This window comes from Protopterus annectens, chromosome 2.part0, assembly GCF_019279795.1.
Source record: "Protopterus annectens isolate FY-2018-M chromosome 2.part0, PAN1.0, whole genome shotgun sequence".
Classification (NCBI taxonomy): domain Eukaryota; kingdom Metazoa; phylum Chordata; order Ceratodontiformes; family Protopteridae; genus Protopterus; species Protopterus annectens.
This window is the reverse complement of record NC_056728.1, coordinates 1188200341-1188227260: the sequence shown is the minus strand read 5'-3', so window position 1 is coordinate 1188227260 and position 26920 is coordinate 1188200341.

Here is a 26920-nt window from a genome sequence, read left to right as displayed (position 1 = left end):
TCTGCACAGTTGATGTAGAGCTAGGTATAGTCCACTGGTCATGGGCCACATGGTGTTGTACTAATATATGTTCTACCACATGTATGGATGTGTGTTGCTGGTCCAAGTACATGGTGATGTCTGAGGGCTACATCCTAGAATGCGGCTTTCGACACTGTGATCTGCACCTGACACATCTGTGATGCCTTTTGAGGGTGTGCTGGTCAGTAAATGTGAGTGGCCTTCATGTACATGGGGACACCACCACCACCTGGACCGGTCCATACTGGTGTTATGGCCCACATGTCTGTATCCGAGGTATATGGTGGTAGTGCTATTGTGCACAACTGAGCCTTCAGCCAGGTGTTCCTCACTGCACAGATTTCAGTATTCCCCATTGCTGGACCTACACTGGGCAGCTGTGATTACCAATGCTACACATCTAGCACTGTTTAGCATACACATACAATGCAGTTGTCCTCTAGGTGTCAGAGTGTTAAGCTGGTCTCGGGACATTCATCTATGAATGGCACTATATGGGTGAAGTAGCCACTCCTGGCAGGACATCACCACAGGTGGTAGTAGTATGCCAGGTTTAGATTGGTACATCTAAGGTGATGGACAGCAGCAGACATTGTGTAGAAGACTGGTGTCAGATATATGTATTGCAGCGTTCCTGCTAACAATGACAACTATTGACACCAGAGTCCATTACAATGTGTTGTTCACATCTAACTGTAATAGCATGGCCACTGTGCCCTTCCGTGTTTAGAATCAGAGTGCATACAAAACAGCCCTGTGCTACTAAATGTGTGAGCATGCCCAGTATAACATTGTGTAGATGGACACATAGTGCATTCCAAACGGCCGTGCGCTACTAAGTGTGTGAGCATGCCCAGTGACACCTTGTGTCAGTTATGTGCCTCTATGTGTATGGGCATGGCCATTGTAACCCTGTATAGCGATAGTAATCATTCAGTCGACAGATGGCTGTACCCCACTTCAAGATGGATTCCTACATTGAACACACAGGGTCACAGGTATGTACATCGTAACTGCCAGCATCCATGTCGATGTCCGCATTCCTAGAAGGTCATGTTGACAGTCTTGAAAGTTGTAGTGTCTGTGGCGCAGCTGGTATCAATGTAGTACTGTAATAGTGGTCTGTAGATAGGCAGTTGTCCTGATCCCACCACTGGCGTGTGTTTGTCTCTGTCTGCCTGTGGACAGAATAATGCTTTTAGATTGCTCACACTCCATACAATCCATATTGCTGACTTTTCCATTGCTGATGATGTCACCCACCTAGAAGTACACCTCTGGGAGTGCTGTGTCCCAGTAATCATGGTAGCCTGTTCTGTAACTGGATAATGCTGTTGTGTGATTAGGTAGTTAGGTTTGTGTTCTAATCCCAGCCATGCCAACTGTGTGCATGTGTGTGTCTCCATCTGACTGGGACAGAATAATGCTTTTAGACTGCTCACACTGCATACAATCACCATCACCGACTTTTCCATTGCTGATGATGTCACCCACCTAGAAGTACACCTCTGGGAGTGTTGTGTCCCAGTAATCTCAACAGCGTGTTCTGTAACTGTGTAATGCTGTAGTGTGATACAGTAGTTAGGTATGTGTTTTAATCCCAGCCATGCTAACTGTGTGTGTGTGTGTGTGTGTGTGTGTGTGTGTGTGTGTGTGTGTGTGTGTGTGTGTGTGTGTGTGTGTGTGTGTGTGTGTGTGTGTGTGTGTTTGTGTGTGTGTGTGGGTGTGGGTGTCTATCTGCCTGAGGACAAAATTATGCTTTTAGACTGCTCACACTTCATACAATCCCTATCGCCGACTTTTCCATTGCTGATGATGTCAACCACCTAGAAGTACACCTCTGGAATTGTTGTGTCCCAGTAATCTCGGTAGCGCGTTCTGTAACTGTGTAATGCTGTAGTGTGATTTAGTAGTTAGGTCTGTGTTCTTAATCCCAGCCATGCCCACTGTGTGTGTGTGCTTCCGACTGCCGGGGGACAGAATAATGCTTTTAGACTGCTCACACTCCATACAATCCCTGTTGCCGACTTTTCCATTGCTGATAATGTCAACCACCTAGAAGTACACCTCTGGGAGTATTGTGTCCCAGTAATCTCGGTAGTGTGTTCTGTAACTGCGTAATGCTGTAGTGTGATAGAATAGACAGGTAGGTTTTCTATTCCAAGGCATGACAAGTGTGTGTGTTTGGCAGTCATATCCTATGTGTTGGTGTCTGTGAGTGGCTAGCTCCAAGATGTGTTGAGAAGCGTGTTTTGTTGTTTTCCTATATAGTGGATATAAATGTCACAATCGGCCAAGAGACTGGGTTGGCAAGACATACACATACATTCAGCAATAGGTCTGGTGAGTAATGTCAGCAGCCCTAGTCGTACCCTTAATACAGTCTGAACCCGTGTGATGCACAGAAACAGACTTGCCTTGATATTAACACCAGTACATAATGCAGGAGGAACATGTGGTTTCCTTTTCATTCTTGTCTAATGCTTTGGTGTCACATGGTCCACTGTTGAGATATATATTCTATATCTACGTATGTGTGTGTATCTGTATATATGTGTATATATATATATATATATATATATATATATATATATATATATATATATATATATATATATATATATATATATATATATATATATATATATATATATATATATATATATACACACCCACACACACACACACACACACACACACACACACACACACACATATATATATATATATATATATATATATATATATATATATATATATAAATATATGAACATTAGCACACATAAATCTACATGATGGAATACATGTCCTATACTGTTGAATGCCTGTGCTGGATGATCTGTACGTGATAACCTCTGATGTATGTATATCTGCCATGGCTTAGTGGTAAAGCACATTGTCTGTGGTGTGCAGGATCCCGTGCAGAGACTGCTTATTTTGTTGCAGGGAAGAATAAGGGACATCAAATACAGTGAAAGTAAGGTGCTTTAACCAGTTGTGTGCGGGTCTGTGTGACAGTAAGCAGTGATTATTTTTGGGGAGGCTCAGTGTGGGTCATGTAACTATGCATTAAAAGACAATACTATGCAAATGATGTGGAAAATAGTGAATCCCGTTTATCCCCAGGGTGTGATGCAGATCCCAAGAGTGTATGTGTATAGCTACCCGGGTGCAGGACTCGAATATAGGTGAAAGCATGGGGGGGTGTTAGGCATACTGTACTTACATTTGAGCCCTGTGTCTCGGGATTGCTCCTGCCTTAGCACACCTAAGCTAGGGGTGTGTCTATACCTGACTAGTGCAATTGGGAGGGACAACAGCAGTAGGAGAGTAGTCAAGGTGAGCAAGCTGGGCAAACAGGTGATAATTATCACAATCAGCAGATTACAGGCCCAGCCCGGCCCAGAACACTACGATAAAGTGAGCAAGCACCATACCCTCGGGTTTTTCCACACTCTACACCACCAGTGTATACATGCGGGGAAATTTTACAAAACAATCCAACAAAATGAGAAGGGCTGCAGCAGGCAACATTGACCAACATGTGCAGGAGGCTGAGGGTGGTGAGGATGTGAATGCTGCCAAACAACGCTCAGTGAAAATAATGAGAAGACTGTACAGACTCAGGGTAACCTACCAGGGGCTACATGAGCTGGAGATAGTCGAGCGCTATGGGGTGGAAAGAGACCTCCTACAGCAGATTGTTGAACTGTGCCGGCCACACCTGACACATCGAACAGGCTGAGGGAGACCCATCCCAGTGGATACCAAGATATGTGTAGGCCTAGGTATACTAGCCGGAGTTACCTCCCAAAGCAGAACTGGGGATATCATGGGGATCTCACAGGCATCTGGATCCAGAGTATTCCACCAGTTCCTGGATGCCATGTCACCACATGCCAGTGAGCACGTACATTTCCTCAACACACGTGAGGTGTTCACAAACAATATGCGTCTCTTCCACCAAATGGCAGACTACCCTGGGGTAGTGGGTGCTATAGCCTGCACACATGTACACATCAAAGCAGCACCCAGTGAGCAGGGTAGGACCTATATTAACTGCAGAGACATCCCCTCCATCAACTGCCAGGTTGCGATGCCCAGGGCATTATACTGAATGTGTGTGCTGGCTGCCCTGGAAGCTATGACGATTCCGATATATGGCATCTGATGCAGTTGTACCACAGCTTTGCCAATATGGACATCCCCTATGGTCACCTAGTGGGAGATGCTGGGTACCCACTGGAGCCATGGCTGATGACACCCATCAGATATGCACACACACCTGAACAACTTCGCCATAATGATGTACACCCACAGGCCAGACATATAATAGAGCGTGTGTTTGGGATGCTCAGGTCACGGTTCCAGTGTCTGGCCACATCCGTTGGAGCCTTGCAGTATTCACCAGCTACATGCACCCAAATTGTTATGGTATATGCTATGCTACACAATATGATCCTGTGGAAACAGCTGCAGCAGGAACAGCATGAGGCAGGGACACACAGCCCCCCACCAATGCCAAGACCTGTACAGGCACAGAGTGACTCTGAGGAGGAACAACCTGAGCCGGACCCAGTAGGTGGAAGGAGGTGTGACCAGTATGACCTGGCCTTGGCAAAGAGGCAACACATAGCATATGCACTGACACAGTAGGTACCCAGGGAATGTCACCCTCTCTGACTAGCACAGACAGTAAAAGGGATGCCAAACATGACACTACTTGTACTCAGCCATGTATTGGAAGTGCACTGTGTGCATCCGGCATAGGCAGCCCTCCAGCACCATCCTCACGTCTGGCACACCCTCAAGGTAAGTCAATCAACCTACCAATTGGCAGTTGTATTAGAATGTGTTGTTACCTGTAGCTATGGTATGGTATGGATGTGAGCATGCAAGGGGAATTTGGTGGCAGAATGTTAAGGCAGCGGATAGTAGACAACCATACTGCACCATGACATTTGTAGCATATACGGGGGTCACCATAGTAGCCAGTAGTACACAGGGTGTCATAACCCACTGCTGGTAATGGGCTGAGCATCATGTGTGTTCATACAACCCACACAAGTCTCAACCAGCTGGACAGGTGTAGACCAACACAGACAGATGCTGTACTATGGCCTCTGAATATGCCCAATGGATGACCCCCATCCCCCACAGACCCACACAGACAGACTACAGCAGGCCAGGCAGTTGGATGTAGGTTGTGAAGGCTAGGACATCTGAAACTAATATGTTGGTAATTAAAGCTAAGATCCGGAGTACACTGGTATGCCTCTAGCCAGCACAATAGGTAGGTCTACACACTGAAATGGAGTACCTGACATATCAGTACAGTAGTAGCAAAAGTGTACAAGTGTCAGCTGTGCCCCCCTTCCAACGTACACATTAACAGTCAGGTGCACCCCCCCGGTGCTGTGTAGGAATGTGGATACAGTCGGATTACCCCCACGCTGTGCAGAAATGTAGCAACAGTCAATGCCACATGACTGATGGATACCCTGCAGACACAGCATGCCACATGTCAGTGTACAACGCAAAGGTCGGCACCACAGTACTGATTACCTGGACATGTAACACATGAGATACAGTTGACCATACTGTGCATGCTCAAACACATGAAGTTATGACGGCAATGTCAGTCGACAACATGCGGAATGGTCATACTGGGCATGCTCACACATGTAAACACAAGACGGCCAGGTCTGCATACACCAGTGGTCCGGCCATATCTGCCAGTACATTGCTATACTGTTGGATGACTGTGCTGTATGGTATGTGTGTGGTGCTGTCTATTGTCTGTATATTTGCCATGGTGTATTGGTAATTCACATTAGCTGTGTGCGCAGGGTGTTGCTACCAACATTTGTAAAGGACAGTTATTTGTTTGCGGTGAGAAAAAAGGCCATTGGGTACGGAGTGAGTAAGGAACATTGAAGCAGTTGGGAGTGGTTGTGCATGTGTTTGTGTGGTGGTAAGCACTGCTGACCTCTGGTTACAGCTTCTTACACTTGTTTAAACTCCACATTTCTTTACCAGTGCAATACTTGCATACTGGAAGGCAAACACGGTTGCACCCGCTCCCTCCCTCACTTGCACATGCACCGACATTGGTGCTTGCATTTGTCACTCCCGCTGGGTGTGCACAATCCCTTGTGATGCCTATTACATCGGACTACATGACTACAGTATTTCTTATGGCTGACCATTAGGCGACGGCATGGCGTTCGACTGTACGGAATCGGCGGTCTGTCCAGTGATTTAATCATATTATATGCATGTTCCTCATACAATCTGCTCCCATCTGGCTGATACATGGGAACCGATACTCTGTAATGAAGACAAGTAAATGTGTTTTGGGACCCACATCCATCTGCCGAGTCATGCTACCGCATACCTATTGTAGGTTTGCCACCTTTTAAATTGGCCGAGGTGAGACTTTAGGATTAACACATGTCCCACTTTTCATGGGACAGTCCCTCCTTAGGCGTATGTGTCATGCGAAAATAATCAAGACATAGCAAATGTCCTGATTACAGGACAATATTATATTATACGTTTCTCTAATAGTTCCATGTTACAGTTATTGTATATATGACACTTCTATATGTTATGTGACGTAGCATAAGCAACTGGACTGCTACTAAACTAAGCTTTTATTTGTGCTAATATGTATAGTTGTGTACTATGCATGGCTGTAGGTATGTTCTGATCTGGTACGTCTGACATTTCTACTGAGCAGGTCCCACTTTGGCCATTTGGAAAGGTGGCAGCCTTATAGGACCTATATGTAGAGATGTCAGATTTGGCAAGGCAACACATATCCACAGCCAGCAAAAAATAGACTATTTCACCGGTTTGCATAAGTAAAGGTTATTCTTGTAGCATTATAGTTGCTAATACTTTTTCCTATAATATCTAGATGTTTCAGATACAACATAATCATTTTATGCAACCACTACAGACAATATATGGATTCTTTGCCCTAAATCACAGGCCATGTGCCATAATAACATTTATTTTGCAGGACACAACTGCCCAAAGGGGATTGGCCCTCACAAAGTTGAACAGGTGATAACCCCAACCTATTATGCTATCATCTACCTAAAGTAGTCGTCGGAATATGCACTTTCCGTCACTAGCAGACCTCACGTATGAATGGGGGAGAATGAACACTGAATCAGGGACACTGCATAACACCCTCAGGAACACATTTAGATGATTGGTACTATTAACCTGACACATTGACAGTCCCAGAACATATCTATTCATACACATTTGTCGAGGTACATGCTGTTTATGACTCATACATGTTGTCATTAGTCATTATGTGTATTCCGCCACCTGTCCACCTAATATCACTAGTTCTGGAAGCGTTTAGATGGGACTGTGTTAGATTCTGATTCGTAATCACGGACGTCCATGATAATCAGGTACAGTTAACTGATATAGTCCATATGTGTTCCCCCAATGGTTTACAGACTAGCCAGTAGATGTGCTCTTAAGGTTTGGGAGGTATGGGCGTCTGCTATACCCACATAGGAATATTAATTACTTCCACGGGGTGGGCCTAATACATCTCTGCCAACCAACACCTGCACACTTAGGCCCATTATTGCATATCCATGATAGCACTACCTGACACCCCTCTACAGCACTCATCCTTACTGTGAGCGCAGCTGGGGTATGAACACACCCCTACACACTGCCCACTCTCCACATGTCGGGACACATGTCATACGTTTTGTCAACCCATGTGTTATCAGACTTGCACAACCTACTGTTCGGTGTACAGCTACATCCTGGTCATGTCAATCATTACTGGTTTGCCTACAAGGGAAATTTTTGGTGTCCCACAAGGGACACCGTGATCCATGTTTAAAGTGTAGACCTTGCAGATCTCTCCCACTGGTAGTTTCCTGCCAGTGGTCTGGAAAGCAGCGGTGTATTTACCTTTATTGCGTGTCTGTATGTCTCACCGGCCTAGCTGGGGAGGTGTGAGAGGTAGACATTTGTTTATTGGACCTCCCACTAACATATGCCCGGTCTGACCATATGTTACCCATAATTGCTGTAACGTAACCTAGGTATGTACATGTGTATATTTACAGTAACATATGTATATATATATATATATATATATATATATATATATATATATATATATATATATATATATATATATATATATATATATATATATATATATATATATATATATATATATATATATATATATATATATATATGTATATATTTATATATATATATATATATATATATATATATATATATATATATATATATATATATATATATATATATATATATATATATATATATATATATATATATATGTGTCTGTGTGTGTGTGTGTGTGTGTGTATATATATATATATATATATATATATATATATATATATATATATATATATATATATATAAATATACATCTGTGTGTCTGTTGACCAATACATTTCCCGCTCATATGCACTTACACATGCGTATTGGGTTTTATATATGCTTCACCAGCATACTATTGCCTTAGTCATTATGACACCGACACTTCACTCCGGTTATCTTGTAATCGGTATTTAGCATGCTATACAGTGGACAGATGTCGCAATATGTTCATGTACGGATTACCGATGGTAATTGGGATGTGATACAGTGTCATTTGACCTGTTCCTTGTCTGCACAGCCTATTATTCCAGCTACTGTCTTTGTTTGTGCACATTCATATTATTTATGTCAATAAATGTGTCGTGATACCAAGTCTGATGTTTACGCAGGATACTTATCCCATGAGGGATATCCAAAAATTGAACAAGACAATAACCTTCGATCTTTTTGGATTTACAAAAATGTGATAGGGTTTTACATGCAAGGGATACATAGTTTGAAATCCTGACACTGCCTAGGGTGAGACTGCCTGCTAGATATGAGTAGTGGTCACTATGTGCAGATATGGCTGTGCCAAGCTAGCAGCCCGAGTATGGCTGGATTAGGTGGCCGTTCAGCAATGGGGGGGTGTGTGCTCTAGAGGAGATGATGGGTATTCTGTTATGCATCCAGGTGTGTTGTAGTTGGATGGCTCAGTTCAGTCCAGACCATTATGTGGGTAGGTGCCAGTGACAGTTCTGTACATGTGTATTGCACATTTTAATATTCATATGTTTGTGGGATTGTGTTCTACAGTATGGCCTGCCAGATTGTATTGCAGATGTGTATGTTTGTTCTTTGTGTTTCTTTCTGATTCACCCACTGCTCCCTCATACACTTACAGTTCACCTATTGTGCATCCAACACAGTCTCCCCTTTGTGAATTATTACATTACCCTTCCCCCCCACACCCATATTCCACACACTCCATCCATCCCTTCTCTGGTTGATGGCCCATGGCATGGTCAAGGAAACACATTGCATACACTACATATCTCTGGTACCTGTATGGTTGTGAGGACTACCCTAACATTTTTCACCTTCCACATGCTGTACATCACGCACATAGGTACACACAAATACTTATCTTTCATGACATGGTAGGTAGACCAGGGTAATTCCCTTTCATCTTTTGCCCATCCTGACAAGGACACCTTGGACTGCAAATGGGCAGATTTTGGGTGAATGCTCTGACCATTGGTAGGGTTGCCACCTTTTCATATGGCCAGGATGGGATATATTCAGAACACACATCAGATTTTACAGGACAACACATAACCATGGTCAGTATAACGGATAGTACTTTTGTTTTATCCCTAAATGTAAGCTTATTGTTGTAGCAGTTTAGCTGCTTCTTCTGTTTTGTTTACTTGCTTATTCTATTTCTTGTAACATGTAGGTATATTACATACAGAAATAACTATCGTATGCGACTATTACATAAGATGTGGGACATAATTATGTCCTACAATCGCAGGATATTTTACATTTATAATGGTTTTGGTATGGACACAACTGTCCAGAGGGGGACTGTCCCTCACAATGTGTGATAGGTGGTAACCCTGACCATTGGGCTAGACTTAGCTATTGGCGGCATGTTAACACGGTGTGTTTCGCTTCCACTTGGTATAACTATCAAATAGAATACAGGCACGGGGTTTTAAATGTCATTTGTTCGAGGGATGGGGACTAATATTCAGCTACGTGCATTTGTGTTTGCTTCTTATTTTTGTGTTCGCAAAACTGTCTTGCATGCTTTGCATACGTTTCAGTATCCACAGACACTGACAGGTGTGATTACTATTGGAGGCAGGCTGTAATATTCAGCATTTTAGATTGCACGTAAACAGCCGACATGTCCACGCCTCTGTGCGTTGCTTCGACACGCCCCATGCACTCGCGCACATTTCCTATGCACGTGGATGTGGCAGTAGCACGCCTTCATTAATATGCATATGGTGCTACTGCACCATCTGTACACCACACTGTCGGTGCAAGCATAATGCCGTCCTTGCACCGAGCTTCATGAATCCTGGGGAATGTGTGTATAAATATTTTTAAACAGTTTTTAAACAATTTTGTTTATTTTAATCAATGTAGTTATTGTATTTAATTATGTCAGCTTATTGTGTAAATGACTTTTTAAGATGAGTACTTCCTTTGATTCTTTGTCTGATAAAGCGATTGGATGTTGTGAAAGCGCTTACCTTTTGTGTTTTCATTATTTTATTTACTTAATTAAACAGTTTGCACAATGTTTCTGGCCTTGTAGGCTCAGTGCAGTATTTTTCATTTGATTGGTTTTATTGTTCTGCACTGCTCCGTACTCTGCTTTCGTCTATTTTACTTTTGATTTTCCTAAATAATCTGTTCAGCAGTATGTTCATATATGCACAAGCACCAAAATAAACATTCCCCACCAACAACCCCTTCAGTAGTTTCACCAGGTATGCACAAGCACCAAAATGAAACAGTTCCCTAACAAACCATTCAGTAGTTTGTCCATGGAAACACAAGCACTTCATTGACATCAAAATGAAACACTTTCCCCAACAACCCCTTCAGTAGTTTGTACATGTATGCAGAATTACTAAAATACAACGGCAATGTTATTTAAGTCAATATTTATTTCTCCTTTTACAATGTATGGCAGTACATATTACTTTTTTCCTTTACCCTTGCAACTTCTACACTCATGGTAAATTGCTGTTTACTAGCATACGTTCAGGGCCATTTACACATTTAGGGTGCAAATGAGGTAATTTTAGGTTCATCTCTATGACTCCTACTGATACACAAACATAATGCACTTTATCTGTCTATTAGCTTCCTTAAGCATGTTAGACTTTTGCAATAAAGAGGCATGTTTACCAAAACACCTCTGCATTTTCATAGTCATCCTGAAAGATATGATTTGCAGAAGCACATAGCACCACTCTTTGTAGGTTATCGCTATGCAGACATGAAGGGCTAGACTATGAAAACCTTCCTTGATCATTTAGAGTGTAGTCATGAGTTTCTCCTACCTATCTATCTGGACCATTAAAGTATTTCTGTACTATAGGCAAGCAACCAGTCCCATCTTATGTATGTGGAATAGAGCTTTTCAATGTTGTATAACCAGTACAGATAAACTTTTCTGTCACCTACTAATCAATTTCCCTGCCACAGTAAATATCATCCATAGGATCTTATGCTGGGAGTGTGGATTTTCACCTCAGTACAGAAATACTAAATAAAAACAAAGTGCTTGGTTAAGGTGATTGTGCGATACTACAGTTAAGACTTTTTGTGGGGGGGGGGTAAGATTTTTTTGGGGGTTGGGGGTAGGATAAAATGCTAAATTTACTTCTTAAAGGTAGAAACAAATTTGTATGGATTTGTTGGTGCTCCTAGTGGAGGTTGAGATTAACTTCAACAGTTGAAGATAGTGTACCAAAGATTTTAAACATCACATGGGTGTAAAATGGTCTATTGTTAGTTTTCTATGCATTATCCAGTAGTTTCCATACTGGAAATCAGGTTGCTAAATGAAGAGCTATTAGTATTTGTTTTGCAGCATCTCTATTTTCTTTATCAAAAACATATTTTCCTCATTTGTTTGTTACCCAGGTAGAGTCACTAGGAAGTGATGCCCAGGAGCACTGTATAATTGGCTTGCTCTGAGATACACATTAAGAAAATATAGACAGAAAAAAATCTAACTCTGAACTACAGGATAACTTTTAAAGCTTGCAAATTTAATCTTCAGTACTAAACTGACAGACTTGTTCTGTGAATGCTATCCAAATGTTTTATCTGGTTGTTATTTTTAATATAAACATTTTTGATGCAATATTGATAAGCAATTTGAAGTACTGAAGGCTTCATATTTAAGCTTAGTAAAGGTAAGTTAGTAAGCTTTCTAGTTTGATTAGTATGGTGTTTTTCTAGCAACTACTTTTACATGTGCTGCAGTTTTAGACAGTTGTCTTTAAGGGGTATGATATGGCTTGGCTCCTGTATCCAAAAATGTAATTCTGCAGTCTTCCATATTATCTGCCCTAGTAAAGTATACCCTTAGTATCTTGAGTACACAGCAATAAATCTATTGATTATAGGGAAATACCCAGCATTCAGTGTGTTACCATTGTTGCAATAATCTGTTCACTTTAGCTGATATCTTGTTCAAGTATGGAGAAGTTAATCTAGCTAATATAGTGTGGCTGTCATCTGAAAACCATGCATTTAATTCAGATCCCTGTGTTGCTAAACTGGATGTTTTAGTCTAAAAAGGTTAATGATTGTGCAAGTTTTTCAAAGATACTGAATATGACAAGTCAGAGCAGATTTTTGAATGGATGCAGTAGTATAAATAGATCACTTACATAAATCCAGTCATTTGCTTTTAATTTTTTCAGAACTTGCGTTTTAGAAGAGACTAGAGACGAGACCAGAAAATGTTATAACACCTTATTCCATGATTTGTAGATTTAACAGGAAGCATCTACTAGTGCCATCTACATATGGTATAACTATATAAATCTTTGAGTTTAGTTAAAGATTATGAAGATGCTTTGAGTGAGTGCATTTGATATTGTTTAAGGTTGTATGCTTTTCAGCATGACTTATACATTAAAGGTAAGCTGTTGATTACCATTCAGAACTAGCATTCCCTGTATTAGGCTAACTTCTGAAACTCATGTGAACTGATATTATGCTCCATATGTGCAAGTCCAGGAGTAATGAAGAAGTAAAGGAAACCATGTATGTATCTGCTGCACTGAGTGCGGGTTATGATTTTTTACTCAGACTATCACTGACATGATATGCTAAGGATATCAGCTGACAGACATGTATGCATGCATTCGGCACATCTAACTTAGCCACAGCATTTTGTAGCTGCACATATTGCATGTGTGTTATGCAGTATGTGCTATTAGCTTTAGTATGCACATCATATTATTGCTGCTATAGTACCATATTTATTTTTCTCATAGGAATCTCAGTATCTTTTTGGGATGTCATCATGCTCTGTTATAACATGCATAATGGACAACATGTTTATGTGAACATACTCCATATTGAGTTGCAATGGGCAGCACAACATTTTGATGGATTTGTTGCCAAGTACACACACATCACACACACACACACGCACACACACACACACACACACACACACACACACACACACACACACACACACACACACACACACACACACACACACACACACACACACACACACACACATATATACACACACACTAACACTTTGCTTGTTTTTTCATATCTGACAAGTTTATGTAAAGATGATGAATGGAGTCCAAATGGAGAGATGATGAAAGTGGTCTGAATGGAAAGATGATAAAATCAGCAAGAAAAGGAGAGTAGTATTGCTGGAATAGAATTCATTCTAAAATCTTAGTGAGTACATTCACGTGGTGGACCCTTTCTCACAAAATCTCACCAAGACAACACTGATATCTAGACTATATCTTATAGGGCATATATTGTGGGCAGAAGTAGGTTAAAAAAATAAAAAGACAGCTGAGTGCACAAGTCCCAGGACAGGATAAAATGTGTCCAGTCCTGGTATGTGCATAGATGCCAAGACCGGAAAAAAAATTGCAGTGAAGAATCTTGAAGATGTGGAATATTCCTACACTGGGGTTAGTCCAGGCACAGGGGAAGGATCCCTCCCACTGCCCATCTTGTAGAAGGAAGTAGTAGTCCATAAAAACTGGCAGGCCAAAAAAGAGTCATAAGGATGACACAGTGAACTGTTAAGGATACGGAAGAAATTCTGCATCATTACTATTATGCAAGCAGCCCAAAATTTCCACATAGATGATATTCAAAAAGATTAAGAGAGAAATTAGAGGAAAGAAAAATATGTGTACAAATAAAAAACTCTCAAAAGATTTAAATACAAATTTGTGTACATTAATACAACAGAGCCATGAAAAATATTATATAGGCAAATAAAGTTTGGGCCTTCTAGAAAAAAGTAGCAACAAAGGAAGTGTGGAAATATAAATAGTAAAACCTAGAGATTTTTGAAATGTATAAAAAAGAAACATGGACATGGGAAAGAAAGAGATATCTGATATGGTGCAATATTTATGCAAAGGAGAAAGCCAAACTAATCAATTAAAATAAAAAGCAACTCCAAAGATGTTTGAAGTGAAATACAGGCAAAGGCAATCAGATATGGATAATTTTACAAAAACAAATAAATAAATAACAACACAGAGGAGGAATGTAGAGCAAAACATTGGTAAGGTAGAAGAAGTTAAACAAATAAACACTGAAGTTATGAAATGACTGTGAAGTGAAGGATTAAGTGTAGAACGTCTAACACGGTTATGTTGCAGCATGATAGAACAATGAATCCCAAAGGTAAGGAGAAAGAGGTGAAGCAGGAGACATCTGAAGAAGAAATATGGACATGAAAAAGTAGAAGAGACTTTATGTGATGCAATATTTATGGAAAGGAGAAAGCAAAACTAATCAATACAAAACAATTAGTACCAAAGATATTTAGAGAAATACAGGCAAAGGCACCTAGATATGGAACATTTCACAGTAGAAAAAAATAAGAAAACAAACAGGGAAAGTATAAAGGGGTTAGCAATGGAGAAGCTAAAGAAAAAAAAATAAATTTATGGATTACTGGGAAGTGTAGGATTTAGTGTATAAATTCTAACTCAGGTAATGTCACAGCATGATAGAATGATGACTCCTCAAATTAAGGAGAGACAGGTAGAATGGGAGCCATCTGATCATTTGCCACGTGATGATGCTATAGAGCCTTTAGTAGAAAACCAGTGCAAAAGTTCAGTTGAAGTAGCACAGCAAGGGAAGGAACAGAAAAGAGTGGCAACTCTGACACATGCATTATTGTGGAATGATGAGCCAATGAATTCCAGTAGGAAGAAGTAACAAATGATGCAGGATGCAACTGAAGAGGATATATCATAGGAAAACTTTCTGGAACTTTCTGTAGATTACCTGCAGGAAACATAGAAAAATGTGCCTCAGTTTAGAGGAAAATGATATAAGAGAAGAGATGCTTGATTTAATAGAGATGGATAGACATATTAAGATTGATGAAAGAAATAAATTACAGAAAGTAAATAAGTCACAAAATGTTAGAAGTCTGATAAAACAGAAGAAAACAGTAATCAATATTATTAATGGAAATTCATGTGGTATAACAGAATGAAATAGCATGATACTGTACAGCTAAATTAATAACAGATAAAGTTTTACCATAAAAAATACAGAGCTAAAAGGGAATGGAATGGAATAAATACAATGCCATGATGGAAGCATTGAATAGAGAAGCCTATAAAGCAATTAAGTCAAGAAGTGTCAGTGTTAGAAAAATATAGAATAGGGAACAGATCAGCAAAAATATTTAGAAAAGATAGGTTCGATAAAAGCAATGCACACTATCAGAACAGACCAGGATCTATCATACACTATTGCAAATAATAAGTTAAAGATACCAACACAGGCAGTAAAAAATGGAAGATATCCAGATAAATATAAAGGAAAAGTGCAAAAAATAATCAATTTATTGATGACCCTAAAAAGATTTATGGAGAACTTGGAAACAAAGCAAATGGAATACAAATAGCACCAAAAAAGAAGAAATAGACATATTTTGGAGAAATATTTATGAAGGCCCGGCAAAACATAACAAAGATGCTGAGTAGATAGAAAATTTAAAAGAAATAGTATTGTTTCTTGTAATCTGAATATACAGGATATGAAATGGGATGAAGTAGTGGCCACTGAAATTGAAACAAAATTAAGAAAAGCTCCTAACTGGAAAACTCAAGGACTAGATGCAGTACCTAACTTCTAGCTAAGCATATTAACATCTTTACACAACGATTTAGCCCTGAGTAAGAACTACTTATATGGTCATCCTGAACAGACACCAACCTAGTTAACAACAGGAAAAACAATATTCCTTAAAAGTGAAGTTACAAGCAATCCTAAAACTATACACCAATAATTTGCCTTCCAACAATGTACAGACTATATACTGGAATTGATGGAGACAAAGTTTATAGTCATTTATAAGAAAAATCAATCATTGCAATAGAACAAAAAGGTAACAAAAGAAAGTCATATGAAGCAAAGAATTGTTGGTTGGTAAATAAAGGAATAATGGAGAATTGTAAAAAAAGGAAAAATCTAAGCATAGCATGGCCAGGTTGCAGGAAAGCATCTGACAGGATCCCACATTCAAGGATAAAAGAGTGCATACAGTTGTATAAGATATATCCTACACTGATTAATTAAATTACAGTGGCAATGAAACAGTGTCAAACCACTTTCTAATTAAGCCATGACAAAGGATGAATTATTATCCCCAGGATAATAATTTAAAGGGGAAATAGTCCAGAGTGATTCTTTGTTGCCATTGTTATTTTGTCTTCCTTTAACCCATGAAGGTCTTCACTTACCAGATTAGGTTTTGGTTACAATTTGGCTCCCAGAAAACAAACATGCTTACATGTTTTTCATTTACTTTTTGTGCATGACTTAAACTGTACAGTCTGTCAGATAATGACTTAAAGGCACAACTGCAAGTGGTTAATGTTTACTCAGATGATATAAGAATAACATCTGGTCTTGCTAAATGTGCCAAAGCAACATTTAAAAAAAGGAAAGTTTCAGTACCAGGAAAATATCAAACTAGGACAGAAATGTGCTATAAAGGAGCCTGAGCAGGAAGGAATGTATAAATATTTGTGAATTGATGAAGGATTTGCTATAAAACATGAACAAATGTGAATAAAACTCTGTAAGGAATACTTCAGAAGATTAAAACTAATACTGGGAACAGCCTTAATATCTAGGAATAAAAGCTAGGCTATAAACCAATGTGCTCTTCCTGTTTTAGCTTACAGTTCTGGTTTGATTGTCTGGCCCCAAAAGGTACCAGATCAGTTGGACAAAAAACAAAACAAAACAAAACAAAACAAGATAATAATTCATGCTTATCAAATGATATATAAAATCAGTGTTTTCCAAGAATATGTATTTCATGCTCTGAAAGAGATAAGGGTCTCCTCAAAATGGATTACATGTATAGATCTGCAGTCATGGGACTGCGTGTATATCTTCTGAACACATCAGATCCAAACATGGTAAAAGTTTTACAGCATAAGGAAAGGAAGTCTAAGATGACTTGTCTGCTTAGTTTAGTAGAAGTATCCAAGTGGCAAGCAGGAATGGGAATCAAAACAAAAGTAGACAAAAATCAGACAGCAACTGAATGTGACAAAAATGATATAAGCGGAAGTATCAGATGAGAAGGAAAGAATGTGGAAAGGCAGTAATGGCTAAGGTGAGTGGAAATTAAAGGATGGAGTTTATTAATGACAGTCCTGGACAGTCAAGTACACATTGGTTTACAAAGTGCGTTCAACATGTGGGAGAAACAGACAAATGTAGGCTTTGTAAATAAAGAATTAGAATCAGTCACACACCTTGTGTCTGGGTATGATACACTCATGGCAGAGGGCCTGTAGACTGAGCTGCATAATAGTGTGGCAAGATTGTTGCATCGAGGATTGTGCAAAGACAATAGTATTTGAGAAGCATGGAAAACATGACCGTAAAGCACTGTAGGGAATGACAAAGTATGCATCACATGGCATTACTCATTAACAATTGAAAAATTGATGTGAGAAAACCTGATATAGTTGTTCATGAAAAGAAGACAACAATAACATTAATCACTGAAATTTCTACACATAGTGATAATAGTTTCTCACTTACTTACAGAAAGACTGAAAATCATAAAAGATCAAAATGTACATGCAGAAATGAGAGCAATGTGGAAGAAAGATACTCAGACAGTTTCAAAAGTAGTATGACTAGTGGGTCAAATAAAAAAATATTTTACAGTTGTATTTAGATATGCTACCGATACATGGATATGCTGCCATATGAACTGCAGAATTAGTCAGTTCTGGGCACATTGCAGGTGCTACAAATAATACTTTTAGCTAGCATCAGTGATTGAAACAATACTGATCTCATGAACTTTAATTACACCCTAACATAGGAATGGAGTCCATTCCCATCATGGTATTAGAAGCCCTAAAGAGTTAGAGAAATGACATCAATTTCTTTTACATATAGGTCACAATGATAGAGAATATTGTGCCAGATGTTTGCAGATACTTACCCATTTTGAGCAAATGTCACAAAGATGTGCAACTTGTGAAGTTGTAATTTGTATCATAATGTTGTGCCATTCTATTTCCAAACTCAGGTATTTGCTGTGGGTGTTATAATCTCACTATAATTCAACACCAGTACATGGGTCTGGAGTTCTCACAAATGAAGCTCCATCTATAAAATATCCAGTTTTGTTTATGAGTTTATGAGTGGCTTTTTAAGCCATACATTACTTGTTGCTACACAATTATATTTGTAAGAAATAGTGGATGCGTGTATAGTGATGGCAGATCACTGGGATGGCCTACTTGATTTGCAGTAAACAGATTGTGTGTCTCTAGCCTGAGTGAGATGCTCATTGCCCGTAATTGGAGCTCTGGGGACTGAACATGGAGGAAACAATGTGTATGTGTAAAGTATGCTGCCATACCTATGCTGAAACTGGAAAATAAGCACAAAATGCTTTTATCCACAACTTCAGGTTTGTGCACTGATTTAAACACTTGCAGAAAGTATCCCAATGTGACATGTTGACAGAAGCCAGAGGTTTGGACAGAAACAACTCAACTGAATGCCACCAGTGTCACTGAATACCATAGAAGTACCCTATGCAAGTAGATATTAGGCCAAAACAACCACAATGTATAAATGAAGTTTCAAATCATTTCACATAATAATTACTCTAAAAAAATGCCTGATCAAAGACAATCAAGGTAAAATACCAAATAAGCAATAAAATGATAAAATCTAACCAAGAAGAGCTATTTAATTTCTCACAGCCATTTGACTGGTCAACGTGAAAGCAGATGTCTTTATGCTTTAAAATAGCATCCATGCTAGATAAAGTGAAATTCATGTAAATTCTTTATTTTATGCCACAGGCGAACAGGTTGCACAAATGTATAAAGCATTTTTATTCATCTTGGGCAAGGTATAATGTCTGAGTCTTTTATAATTAAACTGGATAAATATTTTTGCCAAAAAGAAATGAGATTCATGAGAGATATTTTACAAGAGTGCAAAATGTGCCAGTAAATCTGTGGAAGTTTGGTAGCTTTTGTATGACATTTAAGTTAATGGACTGAATGCTATGAATGTGGAACCATTATAGGTAAACAAGAGAGAATTAGTTGTTATAGGCAGTGCTGATAGTGACTTTTCACAGAAGCTGCAGTTAGGATAAAATTTTACTTTGGAAAAGGCTGCACAGGTAGCATACCAGTCTGAGTTAATTATGATACAGATTTCTAATATTCATTTTGTGAGAGATGTGGATAGGTTTAGACAGAAGCCAAGTGTAAAACAAGTTTAAAAAAGCCTGGCAATGATCAAGGTAAACATGACTGACTAAAAAGTGAGTGCAGACTAGAAAAACATACCCACTCTAATGTGCACTTGCAGAATTACAGCAATGCTTACTGAAAAGTAAGTAGTGCAAATCCATAACAAAATGGGAGATTTTATTATTTATTTAAGATTAAAGAGGTCAACAAAGTAACAACAGAAAATAAATCAAAGGAAATTGCAATTTTTTTCATTTTGTCCTCAGTGATTAAACAGCCAGATCAAGTGGAAAAACAGCAGGTAAACATATGAATTCATAGAACTCATGTGAAGATTGAAAAGGCTGAATCAGGCACTTAAAGAAATCTTACAAAATGTGATGTGGTACCTATCTCAAAATGTCTACTAATGCTTACAGTACAACTGGAAACAGGTACCTCTTTGGGAAATTTGGGTATAAGGGGAAGCTCCTTCAGTGACTATGTGAAAGGGCACATGTATGAATTTTAGGTGTATGGGAACATTGCTCATCGTGTAATAGTCTGCTGAGTATAATTCTCGACTACTGTTTTCCAGTACCAGATCAATGAAATGAATGAATATGTGACTGAGGTGATGGGAAATTTCTTGTTTTTGAGACAGTAAAAAGGCTAAGGACATCTGCTGTCTCATACCACTTACTACACAAAGGAGGGCATCAAATTATCTAAACAGCAACCTTCAGTCCCTGTCTTTACCTAGCAAGAAAATCTAACTGTCTTATTTCTTACATGCATTATTGTCTTTCATAAAAAATCATCGAGCATTTTACTCTGAAACTACTGAATAACTTTGTACTGTAATACACATTTGCATATAAAGCGTCTCCTTATATGTAATGGAAATTTAATTTGCTGGCTGTTTTCAGACCGAGCCTCCTCTGAAAATGGTCTTTGCAAAGAATATCCTAGTAAAAAAAAAAAAAAACGAACATATAAACAAGCAAACAAGCAACCAAACAAATAAAGACATAAATAAGATTGATTCTGTCCAAAGTGGAAGTTGAATTAAAGAGAAAGTAATTGTTTGGCATATAAAAGAGATTACTGAGCCTTTAGATTGGCTCACACAAATGGTACCATTGATTAAGATAAATAGCAAAGTCTGAATATGAGCTAACATAAAGAAATCATGTAGCAAACAGAGAGATGTTTATCATAAGTACTTCAGAAAGAAGAGGCTCAAAATAAACAGGGTTAAAACTGTTCTCTACATTAGCTGCATCCAGAGGGTTTTGGTAAATATCTCAAGATCCAGACACCTTGCTGATGGTGTAGAAAGATAAAGGCCTGACTACAACGTAGGTGACCCAGACTCAATGAATTGCTTAGCTGCTTGACAACAAGATAGTGAGGATGGGCTTGCCTATCATGGGTGGGTGGGAATGTGCCAGGTGTCCCTCTACTGAGATCTGGAGGAAGCCAGATTTCAAGAGAAGATGCCAAGATGTGAGGGGGAAAGACAAAGAAACATGATTGGTCTAGAGGCTCAAAGGGGGGAACCTGCTCATTGCCAGTCCCCATTGGGATGGAGTTAAAGCTTATTATTAAAGTCAAGCTGCAAACAGGGATACTGCTGTAGATGCTGCTTTGTTCTGCTTCCAAATGCTGATCTTCCATTCCTCTTCCAACTCTGCAGGCACACTCAGCCTGGGGATAGTAGCAATGTATAATGCAACTGTTCACCTCTCCTTCCTTCCCTTCCCGTGGTACCAAAACTGGGGAGTAGTGGTAGGAATGAGAGCTGGAACAGTAGCAATATCAAAGAAGCAAAAAGGTGACAACCTATATCACTCTAGAGGGGAGAATCTATTTCAAACAGTTAACATTTGGAATCTTGGTTGCACTTGAGATTTTACAGTGTTTCTTGCGTACCTTACTAAGAGGCAAAGAGGGTGGTATGGTCATAATCACTGATATTTTAGGGTCTGGCCTAATAAACAAATACATAATGATAGGTTGGAGACTATGTTTTAGACATTGAGGCTCAGAGTAAAAAAAAAAAGAATGTTGCACTGGCAAAACTGAAATTCAGTATTTTGGACATTGTATCAGTGGTGATGGCATCAGCATGGATGCAAGCAAAGTAAAGGCTATAGATGAGCTACAGTCATACCTCTCAACCTCTAAGTGCAATAAATCTGGACAAAGTCCAAACATAATGGGGAGACATAGGCCCAAAAATAGGGATATATTTTAAATATTGCTCTTATAAGCTTAGAAAGTTGCTAGAGTAACAGGGTTTGTTTTAACCTACTTTTTCTGAAGGATGTGAAGTCTGAAACTCAAACCTATGTAATTATTTAGTGACTTCAGTCCTCAGATCATCCCAATGATTTGCCAGAAAACCACAAATTTTATGAGGAACAGACAAAAAAATTGAGCCAAAAATATGGACATTCTGCAAAAATCTGGACAGTTGAGAAGTATGGCTACAGAGCCTCACAATTGTGACAAAACTCTAGCAAGCACTTACCATGATCAATTACTTGGGCAGATATGTGCTACAACTATCAGCACTGTTTTGTCATAAAACAGACATATTGAGAAAATATACAAAAAAGAACACTGCCTGATGTGTACAGGTGGTTCACTTTGTTGAACAAACTGAGTTAAGTGCTTTCATCTTTAGACGACTTTCTCAGAGAAAAGATGCAGAGTTGACATGGGGAGATTACAAAAGAGAGACTTTAAAATAGTTAAATCTATGTTAATGTCCACATCCGTGCTTGTATATTGATATCAGTGTAGTGGTCATGTATAAGTGCAAATTTTGCAACAGTGGTGATATTGTGTCAGCTCTAAATGGAGCATTTGATAGTCAACGATGTGTTGCAACTATACCATTGCCAAAAGTGCCTTGGCACAAAATCATACTAAACATCTGAAAATATAATGAAAATATGTTTACTACCAGTAGGCTACTACTCCAGAGACATTGAAAACATACCCTGCCCAGGATTACCAATCAATAATTGATATCTTGATTCAAGACAATGGTTTCAAGATGTCTGAATATCCACAGAACTGATCAATGACAAAGAAACTCAATTTGAATTCATGAAAGTTAAACATTCACTGAAAACAAGGGTCTGTCTATACCACATTAAGTCCTCAGAAATAGAGAGAAAGAGAAAGAGAGAGCACAGACAGGCAACATTTTTTTAGTCAGATACACATATTGCTTTAATGTCTTTTAGACCACCTCCACACAGTGCAGCTGGTATGAGTACAACACAACTAATGTTAGACAGACACACCTCAACAAAAGTTACTGTACTAGAACAAAATACAACCAAAGGCTATACCATATAATGTTTTTTTAGAAAAATAAACAAAAGATATACCCATATAAAAATATGTCTATGACAAAAAGTATTTTACCCATTCTGCACCTGCTTTTGACAAGGCCAAGCTATTCAAACTCTTCTCCAACCTAACCACCCCACTAGGCCTCTAAGAACAAACAACCAAAAACCAACTCACTGTTATCAAACCCAAAAACTCAGCAGGAGAAGCCATATTTTCATGTACCATATCTAAACATTGGAACAATCTTCCACCCTCTATAACTATTCTACCTTTCAGCAGCCTTTTCAAGACTGCGCTCAAATTCCACTTAAATTTGCACTGGCTTTGTCCTTGTTCTAATCCAGAATAACACCCCCACCCTTACCCCCCACCTAGACTCTTAACCCAACTATACTACTGCCACTACTAACCACAGTCAGAAATAGCTAGTTGTCTTTACATACTTTAACATCTTTTCTGACAACTTTGTTACTAATATTATAAACGACAAGAAACTATCTTAACTTGCAACATTTACTGTATATATTGTTGATAATCAATATCTTGTTATTGTATTAAAGCCAACAACCTGTAATGTTGTTTACTATTGCGGCAACTTTGTATCTCTATTTATCATGTGCATGATGTGGAGCTTTTCTCCCAATGCATCCGCTGAAAAAGGACCTGCGTCCAGTTAGAATTGCCCAGTAAACAAATGTAAATAAATAAATAATTCACCTCAAATTAATGAGGAGAAAAGAACATAATCAGAGTGAGCATGGAAAAGTCCACTGAACCTAGGTCCCATCTGATCCAAACAGAAGATGGGTCTGTTTTAAGGAGGAAAAAGAGGCACATCCTGGTCATATCTAAGACATCTATACCAGGAAGATAACTACTTGAAATGAGTGACAAATGTCCAGCAAAGGAGAATAAGGTTCCTACCAACTTTCAAACACTGGACCCCACCCAATTTGGGTTCGTGAAGGGCCGATCTTGTCTCCTGAACCTGATTGACTTCTTTGAATCAGTCTCCACTGCTGTGGATGAGGGTAAGTTAGTCCACACAGCCTATCTGGACCTCGCCAAGGCCTTCGACACCAGCCTCCACACTGGAATCATAGATAAACTTACTAAGCTGGGCATAAACCCCTACATCACTCGATGGGTTGCCAACTGGCTTACTGACGGAACCCAGACTGTAAAAGTAGTCGACTCCAAATCCAGCTCCAGACAAGTGACAAGTGGAGTACCTCAGGGTTCAGTCTTGGGACCGGTCTTGTTTGGCATCTACTTCTCTGAAGTACAGGCCAACACTAAGGGACTCTGGCTAACAAAGTTTGCAGATGACTGCAAACTGGGAGCTATTATTGAATCCCCAAATGATGTGGATATTCTACAAATGGGCCTTACAGAAACAGAGGCTTGGTGCCAGAGCCATGGGCTCAAGCTTAATGCCAAGAAATGTATAGTTATCCCCTTTGGGAAAAAACATATACCCATGAATTACCACCTAGGTGGCAGTACACTAAACACCAAAAGTGTGATGAGAAACTTTGGGACACAGGTGGGCAGTGGTCTCACCTTTGATAACCACATTGCCACAACAGTCAGGAAATCCTTCTATGTGGCACACCTCATCACTAAGGGCTTTTCATCCAGAAAAAAGGAGGTCATTGTCCCACTGTACTCATCCCTCATTAGACCCATTATAGAGTACAACACCCCATTTGGTATGTACCTCATAAGACACCTGCAACAGCTGGAAAGGCCACAGAAATACCTCACTAAAAGAATCCCAGGCCTAAAACAGATGCCCTATGCTGACCATCTAAAAATACTCCACCTATGCTCTCTGGCATATCATCTACTCAGAGGTGATCTCTGCTTAACGTACATGGCCATGTCAAACCCTGAGCTGTTGGACATGCTCCATTTTAAAAAATCCCAATCCCTCAGAGCCACACGCTCCAGGGATCTAAACATTGTCTTCACAATGAACAAAACATGCTGGAGGGATAGGTTGCTGACCCAGAGACTCCCCGTACTCTGGAATAGACTACCCATACATGTCAAGCAGAGTGCCTCCTTGGCCCTCTTCAAAAGGAACCTTGACGATTGGATGGGTGATAGGAAATTCACCCCCGAGGATCACATCAGTCACCCTGCTAGACAGGGGTCCAGGGAAGTAAATATTGTGGGAAGAAATAGCCAGGGAATTGTTATGGCTAGGCTTGTATAGGCCCTTGGGCTGATAGCCGAGTACTAACCTATGAACCTATGAACCTATGAAATCTGAGATGTCTGCTTCTGGAGGATGACTACTTGAACTCAGGGAAAGATGTCTAAGCAAAGGAGAGTAACATCACTACCAAGGGGGACAATTGGCAAACCTAAAAGTGCAGTTATTATCATGATATTATGAGTCTGAGATGGTGGAGCCAAGCCACAGGATTAATCAAGGTGTAACAAAAAGAGACGCCATGAAAAATTATCAGATTAATAGTGATTCATCCAAAATAAGTTCTCCTGTTATTACACAGACTATTTCTACAGGGGTCACAGTGTCATGTTTGTCATCTAAGCAATTTCTTTTTGCAGGCTCACAGCCTGTCATAACCAGCTCAAGTGGACATGGGATAAGGCTTCCAGTGGATAATCATTTGAATAGCCAAGACTCTCAATGCTGAGTCCAGGCATGCAGAGACAGAATGACTAAAAATCCAGACATACATATGCGAGTCTGAGATTGCCATTTATCAGTATGTTCCCTTTTCTCCAAGGTACAATTGTGTCAGACTCGGAATATACAATTTTAGGGTGTGTGAGGAATTTGCAACCCCCCACACATGGGGGGGTGCAGAAAGACAAGCCCACATGTCAAAAAAAAACATTGAAAGAAGAAAAGTGATGTGTATATGGCATTGCATTTATAATAACAATAGTAATGTGTGACAACTAAAATATGTAATATTGTATACAAGGGGCACTGAAATTTTTTCTCATCCTATGTCATTTTCTGCTGAACAATATTCAGAAATTTTGATAACTGGCAGATGACTAAGGTGTAGTACTATATAACTACAAGGTCATACAGCTTTTCCTTGGGAACTGAAATTCATGTTTGCCTTTGAAAATGTATTTTCCCCCAATCATTTTGCAATTTAGTAAGATTGCTTTGTCCTTTCACTGTGACATGGTATTTCCCCTTGACAGTTGTCAGCAAATGTATTTGTCCATCATACAGAAATGACAAAATCCCTGCTCTTACAAAGTTGTGCTAGTCATCAGTAATATGTTGCTGGATATATTAGTGTTGAAATTTTGTCAGTGCAAAATTTTCTTGCCTTATATGCGAAGCAGTAAAATGACAATAACAGCATAATTCTTTAGCTGAAATAAAGATATAATTATGACACATATGCTACAAGCGATTTAATATACAGTACATTTAAAATTAATTTTGCTACTAGCTTTTGACTGACAGAACTTTTGTCTTCACATTAGGCCAATGATTCTAGCTCAGAAAGCATAACAATACGAAATTGCAACATTCAAAAGGGCAGGAATATTGCCAGTTGATCTGTCAGTCTGTGATATCTACTATTTGCTACATCTGGTTTAAAATTAAGCAATATTGACTGGGAATTTAG